This window comes from Geotrypetes seraphini, chromosome 8, assembly GCF_902459505.1.
Source record: "Geotrypetes seraphini chromosome 8, aGeoSer1.1, whole genome shotgun sequence".
NCBI lineage: Eukaryota > Metazoa > Chordata > Amphibia > Gymnophiona > Dermophiidae > Geotrypetes > Geotrypetes seraphini.
The window spans coordinates 68123151-68135718 of NC_047091.1; the positions used below are offsets into that span (position 1 = coordinate 68123151).

Sequence of the window (12568 nt, forward strand, 5' to 3'; positions counted from 1 at the left end):
CTATAGACACAAATCCTAGCAGAGTATATATATGCATATACTATATAGATATATATCTATACACATACATACACATTCCCTATCTTCTTCACCTTGAATATTGCTTATTATAAGACATATTTTATCAGAAAAAAAACAAAATAAAAAGCATCACCTCCCTAAAACTGCATTACTGTAATTATAAAACCCCTTTTCCACAAATAGAAGAGATCCCTCAAATGCCCATCCCCAACAAAAAAATGAAAGCAATCAAGCTTGAAACAAAAACTTTTTAAGGCAATCCCAATACAGTACTTAAAGTCCAAAAGAAACATGGTATTTTTAAAATACTAAAATCCTCCTGATTTTTTTTTTTCAGTTTACAAGACTCGATAAACGTGGCTGTTTCTTCTTTGAGACATAAAAAACCCAAAAAAGCCTAATCGTCTCCCCCCCTCCCCCCCCAAAAAAAATATTTGGTAATCTAAAAAAATTAGTTTCTCTACAACATCTGCGCTATTAGCAATGATTATAGACAAACTATCGTACGAAGGAACTTTATTTAATAGAATAAAAAGTGATAATCATGTCCCCAACCTGAGAATGCACACAAAATATTTCATAACGTCTTCTCAGATAAGAGTTAGATGAAAGCACAGTTATAAAAAGCCTACGCAGGCGGAAATTATTTTTTTAAGGAAGCAAAAAGTGAATAAGAACCTTTGTTACTTTAAAAAACATGTTTTTTTTTTATTCGTGTTTCGTTTCTCTTTTTGACTCACAAGTGTATTTGCAGAGGAGGAAAGCGGGATGGTCGGAGAGTGACCAAGAATGAAAAATGTAAATATTAAAAAGAACGTTTAAGTTTAGAGACGCTTAAAACTGTTTTCAAGTACTTTCATCTTTATTTTTCAACATTTATGCTCATGAGTGGAGGAAGGCAACTGAGACCCCATCACGCCAACATTATTATCACTTCCCGCCAAAGTTTTCCAGCCTTCTTTCCCCCTTCCACCCTTCACCTGAGCAAAGGAATCTTCCAACAGCTACGGCCACGCGCGCACGCGCGCTGAACCTACTCCAACCGGCCAATCAGGAACGGAAAAAATAAAGCCCTACATTCACGCCCCCTTTCTATAGGACCAATTCTCCTCCTCTTCTCTCCGCCCCTTTCGACCAATTGGCTCTCGAGTAATTCGAGGTGGAGCGCTAGTGAGTCTGAAGTTTGGTTGGTTCCACACACTCTCCGCCCTCACACAAAGACAAATAGCTGAAGAGAGAGGTTGGGCAAGGGGAAGAAAAGAAAGGGTGGCGTTCCTTTGTTGGTTTTAGTTTGTTTTTGGCTCCGAATCCGATTCTAATTTTTATTAGGGCAGCGGTGAGGAAGTGAGGAGAGGTTGTCAAGTGGGCCATTAGTTGGCATAAGAATTACATTCCATCCGCTCTTCATTATTTCATTTCAATCCAATCACAAAGAGAAAGGCTGCGGCTTTTGTGACGCAACTTATTGGCGTTGCTATAGTGACTGAACAGCCCGGTGCAAACGATAGATAATATTGTGAGAAGTATGAGAAAGGAAATACATTTTTTATAATAATATTTTTGCTAATACTCTTTTGTATATTCTGGTGTTAATTGTTGCATGTTGCAGATACATGGAGGAACAGTATGTGGGAGGAAGGAAAGAAAAGAGGGGGAGAAAGAACTGACAAGGTGCCTGGGGAGGAAGATAAGACATTATCCCAGGACAAGCAGGCAGCATATTCTCAACAGTGCGGAGCCCCACAGCGGACAGCCTCAAAAGTAGACTTGCTTGAAGATCTTTGTAAGAGCTTCCGAGTGCTGCATTGTGCATGTGCAATTGCCTTCCTGCCCGAGTTAGAGCGCGCGTCTCCTGTGAGGAACCTCAGTTCAATGTTTTCCGCAGAGCAGAGAAGTCCTCTTCTTTTCAGCTCTGCAGCCTTCGTTGCTTTCTCTCACCACGGCTTTTTATTATTTTATTATTAAGTCGCTGAGCTCGCATTTCCATTCGTTCTTTTTAAAAAAAGAGTTTATTCGTTTTTTTGTTTTTTCTTTCTGGTCAGCGACCTCTTGCCTAGGCCTGGCCGCTCACCTTGTTCGGTACGTCAGACTTTGTTTTTTCTATGTCCCGGCCTCTTACCGGGTTCAAAAAGAGTAGCCAGTGCAACAAGACCATTTTAATCACCGATCCCCATAGTCGGTGTATTGTTTGTTTGGGTCCTGAACATTACCCAGACGCTTGCTTGCGCTGTGCTACCCTTCAACCTCGGGCCTTTCGTCGACGCTGTGCCAAGTTTCTCCAACTTTTTGGCACTATGAACCAACCGCCTGAGAAGGTCTCGGCTTCGGGGACGGCCTCGACATCTAAGTCCTCAACCTCAACGCCAGCTTCTGCCTCCACTAAGGCCTCAACCTCGACATCTTCGGTCTCGAAGGCCTCGCTGGCAGCTCCTCTGAAGTCGTCCTTGATGGGTAAGTCTCCTGTCTCTCCTTCCGGTACCATTCCTAAGAAGCCTCCAGAGTCTCAGGCATCCCAGGCCGTATCTGCGGTCCTGCTAGCCTCTTTGAGACCTCCAGCTAAGCGTGCCTCCAAGCATCAGGAATACTCATCCTCGAGGTCGCCCTCCTTGGAGCGCACTGCTGCACCTTCGAGACCTGATCCCTTTGTCTCGGTGCCTATGTTCGAGAACATGTTAAAAGCCATTCTGACCACTCAGATTTCCTCGGTCGTGGCTCAACTCCTTCCGTCCTCGACCCTGCTTCCTTCGAGACAGCCTGAGCAGCAGTCTGGGCCTCCTGTCGAAGCACCTCGAGGCAAGTCTTGGAAGCCTCGCTGGTTCTCATCCATTGACTCTTCACTTACTCCTCGGACACTGTCTCCTCCACCTCGACCGAAGCATCGCTCGAGGCATTTGAGGCATCTCGCTTCCAAGCTTCCTCAGGAGACATCTCTAACACAGAAACCTTTGCCTTCTCTGGATACTGAGACTTCTTCCAAATCTAAACATAAGTCTCGCAAAGATATTACACTGGCTGCTTCTCCTCGAAGTCCATAGAGGTCGAGGACTCCTACATCGAGACCGCCTCCGAGGGAGTCTTCTCCTCCTGCCTCGACCCACTCTGTTCCTCGAACCCCGGGGACCTCACTATCGAGGGTTTTGAAGCGCAAACACTAACTCTGCCTCACGCAGGTAGTGCAGCGCCTCAATCACTGTGCGCCTGGACTATGAACCTTTGTCTCAGTATTCCAGAGAGGCTTCTCCGTTCTACTCAATAGTTCCTCAGTCTTGCACTCCTTCTCCGGAAGGTGCCTCGACCTCGAAGTCTGCCTCTTTAGCCAGGTTCGTCTTCGACATGGGACAAGCTCTTCAACTGGCTCTTCACTCTGATTTCAAATATACACCTGAATACTTGGCCGACATGGAGCTGCCTCATCCACCCAAGGAGACCTTGAGGCTTCCTATGACTCCAGTATTGAAGCAAACTTTTTTAAGGAATATGGAAACTCCTTATTCCATTACAGCCATTCCATCCAAGCTGGAATCTAGGTATCGCACAGTACCTTTCAAAGGCTTCGAGAAATCTCAATTGTCTCACCAGTCTTTGGTTGTGGAATCTTCTTTAAAGAAAGCTCATCCATCTAAGCTTTACGCTGCGGTCCCTCCAGGCAGGGAGGGCCGTACAATGAACAAGTTTGGCCGTAGGTTACACCAGAATTCCAAGATGGCTAACAGAATTCTCAATTATAATTACATTTTCACTGCTTATTTTAACTATTTCCTCAAATTGATGCCTAAGTTCTATCCGGCTCTGGAGGAACAAAGTCTTTCTGAATTTAAATAGATCATCAGAACTCTATCTCAACTTTGACTCTTCATGCTGCAAGCCACATATGATGCTTTTGAGCTCTCTTCTAGAGTTTCTGCCTTTGCAGTAGCCATGCGCCGTCTCGCCTGGCTCCGCATTGTTGATATGGATCCCAATCTGCAGGACTGTCTAGTGAACTTGCCTTGCCAGGGTAATGAACTCTTTGATGATTCTATTGAAGCTGCTACAAAGCGCCTCTCTGAACATGAGCGCTCTTTTGTTTCCTTGATTCGGCCGAAGCCTAAGACTCCTCCTGCTCGGCCATACAAGCAACCACCGCGTTGTTATCCCCAAAAAACGACACCAGCTTTCTCCAGGCCTCCGCCTAGAAGGCCTCCACAACAACAATGACAGCAGAAGGCTCAGAATCCTGCTGCGACTAAACCAGCTCAGTCTTTTTGACATTCCCAATCTGAGCATGCCAACCTCCCTGCATCAAAATTCTCTTCTGCCCATAGGAGGTCATCTTCACCAATTTTATCACCAGTGGGAGATAATCACCTCAGATCTCTGGGTTCTCACCATCCTTCGGGAGGGATACTCACTTCACTTTCTTCAGGTGCCTCCAGATCACCCTCCAAGAGAGTGTCCTTCCAATTCGTCACAACTTCCCCTTCTTCAGGAAGCTCAGGCTCTTCTTCGCCTTCAAGCTGTCGAGCAGGTTCCTCTGAACCAGTGGTTCCCAAACCCTGTCCTGGGGACCCCCAACCAGTCGGGTTTTCAAGATATCCCTAATGAATATGCATGAGAGAGATTTGCATACCTATCACTTCCATTATATGCAAATCTCTCTCATGCATATTCATTAGGGATATCTTGAAAACCTGACTGGCTGGGGGTCCCCCAGGACAGGGTTTGGGAACCACTGCTCTGAACCAACGGGACATGGGCTTTTATTTCCATTATTTTCAAGTCCCAAAGAAGACGGGAGATTTGCAACCCATTCTGGACCTCAGAGCCCTCAACAAATTTCTAGTCAAAGAGAAGTATTGGATGCTATCTTAAGCAACCTTATATTCCCTGATGGATCAGGGAGATGGCTATGCTCTCTGGATCTCAAAGAGGCTTACACTCATATCCCAATTCATCCGGCCTCTCGCAAATATCTTCGATTCAGGGTGGGGAATCTTCATCTATAATACAGAGTTCTTCCTTTCGAACTCGCCTCATCCCCCAGAGTCTTCACAAAATGTCTGGTGGTGGTGGCTGCAGCCCAGGGTCTCCAAGTTTTTCCATACCTGGACAACTGGCTTATCAAGGCCCCCTCTCAACAAGGGGTTATTGCAGCAACCCAACAGACTATCATGTTCCTCCAAAGTCTGAGGTTCGAAGTCAACTTTCCAAAATCCCAGCTGACCCCATCTCAGTTTCTCCAATTCATTGGGGCCACTCTAGACACTATCCAGCTCAGAGCGTTTCTACCTTCACCACGTCAGGATACCCTCATTCGCCTTTGCCATCAAGTGTCTCTTCTCACATCAATTACAGCAAGACAAATGATGGTTCTGCTCGGTCACATAGCTTCTACAGTTCACGTGACTCCTTTTGCAAGATTTCACCTTCACATACCTCAGTGGACCCTAGCATCTCAATGGCAACAAGCTACTGACCCGCTTTCTCAACAAATTACAGTAACTCCTTTGTTGAAGCAGTCTCTCCACTGGTGGATGCTCTTTTCCAATCTTTCCAGAGGTTTGGTGTTCCACAATCTCCCTCATCAGAAGGTTCTCACAACAGACTCGTCAACCTACGCATGGGGAGCCCATCTCAACGGACTCGGTACCCAAGGTCATTGGACTCCTGCGGACTGTCTTTGTCATATCAATCTGTTGGAACTCAGAGCGATTTTCTTTTTTTTTTTTTAAATTGAAAAGCTTTTATTGAAAAAACACTCCAAACAGTACAGAACAGTTGCACATGAAAGGCAAAAACAAAAATACATAGAGCTGAATGCCACACTCCAAAATAGCCCATAGAATTAAAATCAACAGCATAAAATGTGCAAGTCCTTCAAGCTAATAAAACAATCTAGAATACCCACCAAAGCACTGCCAATATCCCCCCTCCCACCCCCCAGGGACAAAGCACAATACCCACAGCTCTCTATATGGTTGAGAGATAATCAATTCCAAACATATACCAAAGATTGAAAAGGAATATGGTTATGAGATCCCCCCCAGCATCGCCCATCTATTCCAACCCCCAGACCAACTCAACGCCCCTGACCACCCCTACCACAGATCCACACAGAAGCCCGGAATTTACGCCACACATGAGCATAACCATGTAGTTTACCATGCTGCAAGGCCGTTAAATGATAAAGATTCTGCCAATGAAGCAAACGTTGCTCCACCAGGGCCCACGTGGGAGAGAGCGCCTGATTCCACAAAGAGGCAATGGCCAATCGAGCAGCAGTGAATGTCAACTTACAGAACAAAGAGTCACCCCCAGCCAGATCCAATTGATGCCAGAACAACAAGGCGTGTCGCCAATCGGCCGGTATCTGGACATCTAAGATCCGGGACACCCGATCAAAGACCTCAGTCCAGAATCCACACACCTGCCCACACTGCCACCACATATGAAAGTAGGTACCCACTTCCCCACCGCCCCTCCAACACTGATCACTCGCACCTCCCCGCCAACGATCCACAACCTGAGGGGTATAGTACCACCGAAAGAGAACCTTGTAACCATTCTCAATCAGCAAAGCAGAAATCCCCGCCGAGCAGATCTCCGACCATATGTCACCCCAAGTATCCCAGGGAATAACCCTACCACAATCATTTTCCCAGGCCCTCATGTAGGGAAGGGAGGCCCCCCTACCGTTAAGGCACCTATATATTGCATAGAGAGCTCCCCTCCGAAGCACCGGGCCCTATAGCAGCTCAAAGGGCATCTTCCCACCCCTCAAGTCTCCTAAGAGTCCTGAGGTCCTAATATAATGTAAAACCTGTAGGTAGGGGAACAGATCTCTTATCCCGAACCCAAACTTACCCCTGAGTTCAGTAAAGGGTCTAACACCTCCCTGGACCGGGTCCCACAACTGTCCCACACACTCCAAACCCCGGGACTCCCAGTCTGCAAACACTCCCCCATCCCCTCCCGGAGGAAAGTCAGGGTTGTGTCTCAGCGGGGTGTACCAGGAATGTCGCCTATTCCCCAATAAGCAAGCTCGGGTCTGATTCCATACCCTCAAAGAAGTCACTACTGAGGATACCCCCCCCCCCACCAGTCGCGCCCTACCGGGTACCCACGGCCTATGTAACAAAGGCGCCCCATCACTTAAATTTTGCTCAATTTCCACCCACAGTTTCGGCGTCTGCGTCTGCCATTCTAAGAGGGCACGTAGCTGAGCAGCCTGATAATATTTCACCACATCTGGGACCCCCAGCCCTCCATCCCCTCTCCCCATACATAGGACCTTCCGACTCACCCTTGGCCGCCTACCAGCCCAAATAAAAGTAAAAATTTGCCTTTGAACTCTCTCTAGCGTTTTTCTACCCACCCAGAGAGGCAATACTTGGAATAAAAACAACAAACGAGGCAAAATCATCATCTTCACAACGGCCACCCGACTCAACCAAGAGAGATACAGATCCTTCCAATTAAGCAAATCTTGGCGAATACGACGAAAGAGCAGGGGAAAGTTAAGGTCATATAAATCCACTCCCGGCGGTCCAAAATAAACACCGAGATAACGCAAAGAGCGCTGGACCCACCGAAACGGATATTGAGCTCGGAGATGGGACACCCGGTCCTCAGGCAAGTTAATGTTGAGGAGCTCTGATTTACCAACATTGACCCGAAAACCCGACACCCCACCATAAACGTCCAACTCCCTCAATATAGCTGGCAGGGAGGTCGCAGGTTCTTCCACCGTAAACAGAATATCATCCGCAAACAAGGCCAGCTTAAAATCCCCTCCCGGCACCATAACCCCCTTAATATCCTGATTCATCCTCACTCGCTGCGCCAGGGGTTCTACCGTCAAAGCAAAAAGGAGCGGGGAAAGCGGGCACCCCTGACGTGTGCCCCTTGCCAGAGAAAAAGTCTCTGAATAACCACCATTCACCTTAATGCAGCTCAAAGTGCCACTGTACAGGACCCGAATCCAGTCCCGCATGCGTGGGCCCATCCCCACCGATTCTAGAACCCGAAATAAAAAGGGCCAGGCTACCCTATCGAACGCCTTCTCAGCATCGATAGATAAAAACACTGTTTCTCGCCTCCCCCCCCTCGCCCTATCATATAAGTTATAGACCCTACGAGTATTATCACCTACCTGCCTGCCTACCACAAAGCCCGACTGATCTGGATGGATCAGCCGAGGGATCCAACTCATCAATCTATCCGCCAGAATTCGCGTGAAGATCTTAGTATCAACCCCCAGCAAAGATATCGGCTGTAGGAAGCACATTGGAGGGGATCCTTCCCCTCCTTAGCTAACACCGTCACTCCCGCCAAGCGCATAAAGTAAGGGAGAGTACTATTCCCTTGTAACGAGTTAAGAAAACGCAATAAAGGAGGTAGTAGCAGATCTTGAAAGCGTTTGTAGTACCGGACAGTAAACCCGTCCAACCCAGGCAATTTACCAAGCTTCATAGAACGCAACGCGCTACGAGCCTCAAGCAATGTAAGAGGGCGGTCCAGCCGCGCCCCATCAGCCTGTGTAATCTGGGGCATCTCTGCTGAAGTTAAGTAAGCGTCCTGGTCCCGCGCGGGCCCTGGATCTTCCGGGGTATAAAGCTGGGAATAATATTCCACAAAACGGGTACGGATAGCATCCTCAGTCTGCAACACTTCCCCAGAAGCCGCTCGGAGTGACAAGATCTGGTTGCGCGTCTGTCGCACCCTAAGACGGTGCGCAACCAGTCTACTAGCTTTATTAGAGAACTCAAAATATCTCTGTTGGAGGAGCTGTAAGTTATGATGTAATCTGTCCAAGTCTAAAGCTTGGAGATCCCTACGGGCCTGAAACAAGCGCTCCCGCAATGTCACATTCCAAGGAGAACGCTTATGCAAACTCTCCAACCTACCAATCTCGGTTAACAGGCCCGCTGCCTCCTCCCGCCGCTTACGCTGTCGGGCCGATGCCAGAGCTATTAATCTGCCTCTAAGGGTAGCCTTTAACCCCTCCCAAACCGCTTCCAATGAAGCTCCACACTCCACATTTACATCAAGATAGTCTTGTATCCACCCTTCGATTGGTGTTCCCACCTCTGGGTCATCTAAAAGACTATCATTAAAACGCCAAAATTTCCGTCCCGAGCCTCCACCCACCCCCTGGAATCGTAACCACACCAGTGCATGGTCCGACCACGTAAGTGACTCAATCCCCGCGGACTCCACCCTCCGAAGTAGTCCCCGCACCACAAAAACATAATCAATTCTAGAGTATGAGGAGTGTATTCCCGAAAAGTAAGTGTAGTCCTTAACCGAAGGATGCAGCCACCTCCAACAGTCTACCACATTCAGACTGGCCAATGCCTCCCGCAACAGTTTACGATCCCTTCGCCTATAATGATCCGCCCTCCCTGAGTTATCCAAATGAGGTGTCACTGTAAGATTGAAATCCCCACCAAAAACCAGGGCTCCCCCCTTGAACTTGAGGATCCGAGGGACCAACTCACGAAAGAAGGTCCCCTGCCCCTCATTAGGGGCATGGATATTTACCAGGGAGTATAAGATCCCCTCAATCAGAGCCTCCAACATAATGTATCTGCCCTGAGGATCCCGCACCACCCTACGTACCTCACAACGGATCCCCTTACGAATAAGAATTCCCACCCCACCCCTCTTAGAAGTGCCCACCCGGGAAGCCCAGAAGGCCTGCGGAAACCTGTAATCTCCAGTTAAGGATTCATGGGACTGCAGTAAGTGTGTTTCCTGGACAAAGCAAACATCAGCCCTCAAACGAAGCAATTCCCTATAGAAGGCCCTTCTCTTGTTGGGAGAATTGAGACCCCTAATATTATAAGAGACCAATTTAAACGCCCCCATATTCCCAATAACATAATGACCATGCAAATCCAACCCCAACAAGTGTGTCCCTCCTTCCCCCCCTCTCCTCCCTCATCCCTCCCCACCACCACCCCTCCCCCACAGTGAGAGTCCTCAGATCTCCCACCAACATATAAAGAAGTGAACCATCTCCATGGCCCCTTACACACATCCCTCACACAAACAACAACTATCAAAGACGATGTGTACAAGATTCCCCCATACACCAACCCACCAATCCCTCAAGCTCCCATGTCACCATTTACACTCCCCCCTCCCCCACCCCACACTACCCCCCATTTAACACCAACCTGAAACTTTCAACTTCCCCCTCCCCCCATCCCAAACCAGGTAGTATATAACCCCCACACAACACTCTCCCAAGGGGAAAGATTCAGCTGTCCATTCCCTCGGAGTGGAGTCCAAAGACCCCCACCGAGGCCTGAAACTGGCATTGGAAACAGGAAATAGACAAGTACATTCAGTCAGCTCTCAGGGAGGAGCACTTGAGGACGAAGCAGTAGCCCGATGGGGGGGTTCACCCCCTCGGCCACCCCTCCCGCTTCGGGATCCATTTTCCACTCGTTGCCAGCGGGAGGTAGAAGGCCACACCTCCCGCCGGGACAGCCTCCTCGGGGATCTCAATACCCGCTTGTTGTAGCAGCCCACGAGCCTCTCGAACAGTGGTAACTCTGGTGTGGACTCCGTTGATGGTAATAACAACACCAAAAGGGTAAGTCCAACGATAGCGCAAATTGCTGCGCTGCAAAGCCTTGGTCACTTCCCTGAACGCCCGCCGTTTCTGGAGCGTGCCAGCAGCTAGATCCTGATAGATCTCCAGCCGGTGGCCCTCCCAGGTGACCGTGCCCATCTCCCGGGCTCTGCGGAAAATCCGCTCTTTAAGAACAAAGCTCTGGAGACACAACACTATATCCTTCGGTTGATCCAGTGTCCGGGGTCCCAGCGCACGGTGAGCTCGCTCTAGTCCCGGCTCTAATGTGTCGTCTTGAAGGAGCCACCTGATCAGCTTGATTGTAGTAGCACGAACGTCCTTAAACTCAGGCAGGTCTGGCAGGCCCCGCACCCTCAAATTGTTATGTCGGGTGCGGTTCTCCAGGTCCTCGACCTTATCCTGAAGAAGTTGGTAATCCGCAGACACCGTCTCCAGTGATCTCTGCATTCCGGTTACACTGTCCTCACAGCTATCCATGCGCATCTCCACCACCTCGACCCTCGTGCCCACCTCCACCAGGTCGGTGCGCAACTCCTGCACCGCCTCCCGGACCTGCACCGCCACCGCAGAGATTTCAGATTTTACCTCTGCGATCCATCTCTGCATATCCGCTTTGGTAAGCATGTCCATCTGCAAACTCTCTGACACCGGGTCCTCCACCATATCTGCCACAGCCGCCAGGGCCCCGCTCGATTTCGCCGCCTCCCCGCTGCATATTTCAGGGCCCATGCTGCCACGTGTAGCCCGGCTCAGCGCTTGTTCCATCGTGCGCTGGCCGGGTTTGTCGCCGGGCAACTTTTTCGCGTTGCCATGGTGATCGCGGCGACTTCACCCACCTCTCCTGCCCCCGGGAATAAAAAATTTGCACCGTTTTCACACCGAAATGATAGTTATTTTGCCGGCCCGAACAGGAGCTCTCAGTTCAAGCTCCCATCCGTGGCGATGACGTCACTTCTTTCAGTGCGATTTTCAATGTTCTCAAAGATTTTCAACACCTTCTTCACAACAACGTAGTCCTTGTCCGGTCGGACAACCAAGTTGCCATGTACTGTGTCAACAAACAGGGAGGTACGGGATCTCACTCCCTTTGTCAAGAAGTTCTGAAGTTGTGGGATTGGGCAATCCATCAGAACATCTTTCTCAGAGCTGCATATATTCAAGGTCAGCACAACTGTCTGGCGGACAAATTGAGTCGTCTTCTGCAACCTCACAAATGGACACTCAGTTCCTCGCGTCTACGTCAGGTGTTTGCTCAATGGGGGACCCCTCAGATAGACCTCTTTGCATCTCCCCTCAACAACAAGCTGCCTCAGTTCTGCTCTTGACTATACTCTCCCCAGCGTCTCGAGGCAGATGCTTTTCTCCTGGATTGGACGGGTCATTTTCTCTATGCCTTCCCTCTGATTTTCAAGACTCTTGTCAAACTCAAGACAGAACATGCCACCATGATTCTGATAGCTCCTCGGTGGCCCAGACAACCGTGGTACTCCCTTCTACTTCAACTCAGCACCAGGGAGCATCTGCTTCTACCAGTTTTTCCCTCTCTGCTTACCTGAGTAAGGATCCTTGCTACATCCCAACCTGCAGTCTCTACACTTAATAGCTTGGTACTTTTCAACCTAACAGACTCTCTACAGTTCTCTCAGTCTGTACAAGATATTTTGGTCGCTTCCAGAAAGCCGTCCACTCGGCAGTGTTACGGCCAGAAATGGACTAGATTTTCTGCTTGGTGTTCCACTCGCCATATGGAGCCAATGTCTACCTCCTTGGCTTCTGTTTTGGATTATCTACTTCACTTATCACAATCTGGACTTCAGTCTACATCTATCCGAGTACATCTCAGTGCGATTGCTGCTTTTCATCAGCCTCTTGATGATAAACCTCTGTCTGCACATCCTGTGGTTTTCCACTTTATGAAAGGACTTTTTAATGTTCATTCACCACTTAAACCACCCCCAGTGGTCT

The 12568-nt window shown here is 48.8% G+C and overlaps 2 protein-coding genes across 10 annotated transcripts in view; one reads left to right on the plus strand and one right to left on the minus strand.

Annotated features, from left to right (window-relative positions):
• Nucleotides 1-1115, minus strand: part of SPDYC (speedy/RINGO cell cycle regulator family member C) — a 200083-nt gene extending 198968 nt beyond the window's left edge. For 6 of the 9 annotated variants that reach the window (XR_004540272.1, XR_004540270.1, XR_004540271.1 and 3 more), the window contains exon 1: nucleotides 1002-1115. The gene's annotated coding sequence lies outside the window, so the exon portion shown is untranslated. The other 3 variants (XM_033953791.1, XM_033953792.1, XM_033953790.1) reach the window with 2 other exon arrangements.
• Nucleotides 1116-1429: 314 nt separating this feature from the next.
• Nucleotides 1430-12568, plus strand: part of SYVN1 (synoviolin 1) — a 149343-nt gene continuing 138204 nt past the window's right edge. Inside the window, exon 1 of the mRNA XM_033956213.1 lies at nucleotides 1430-1544. The gene's annotated coding sequence lies outside the window, so the exon portion shown is untranslated. The remainder of the gene's footprint in view (nucleotides 1545-12568) is intronic.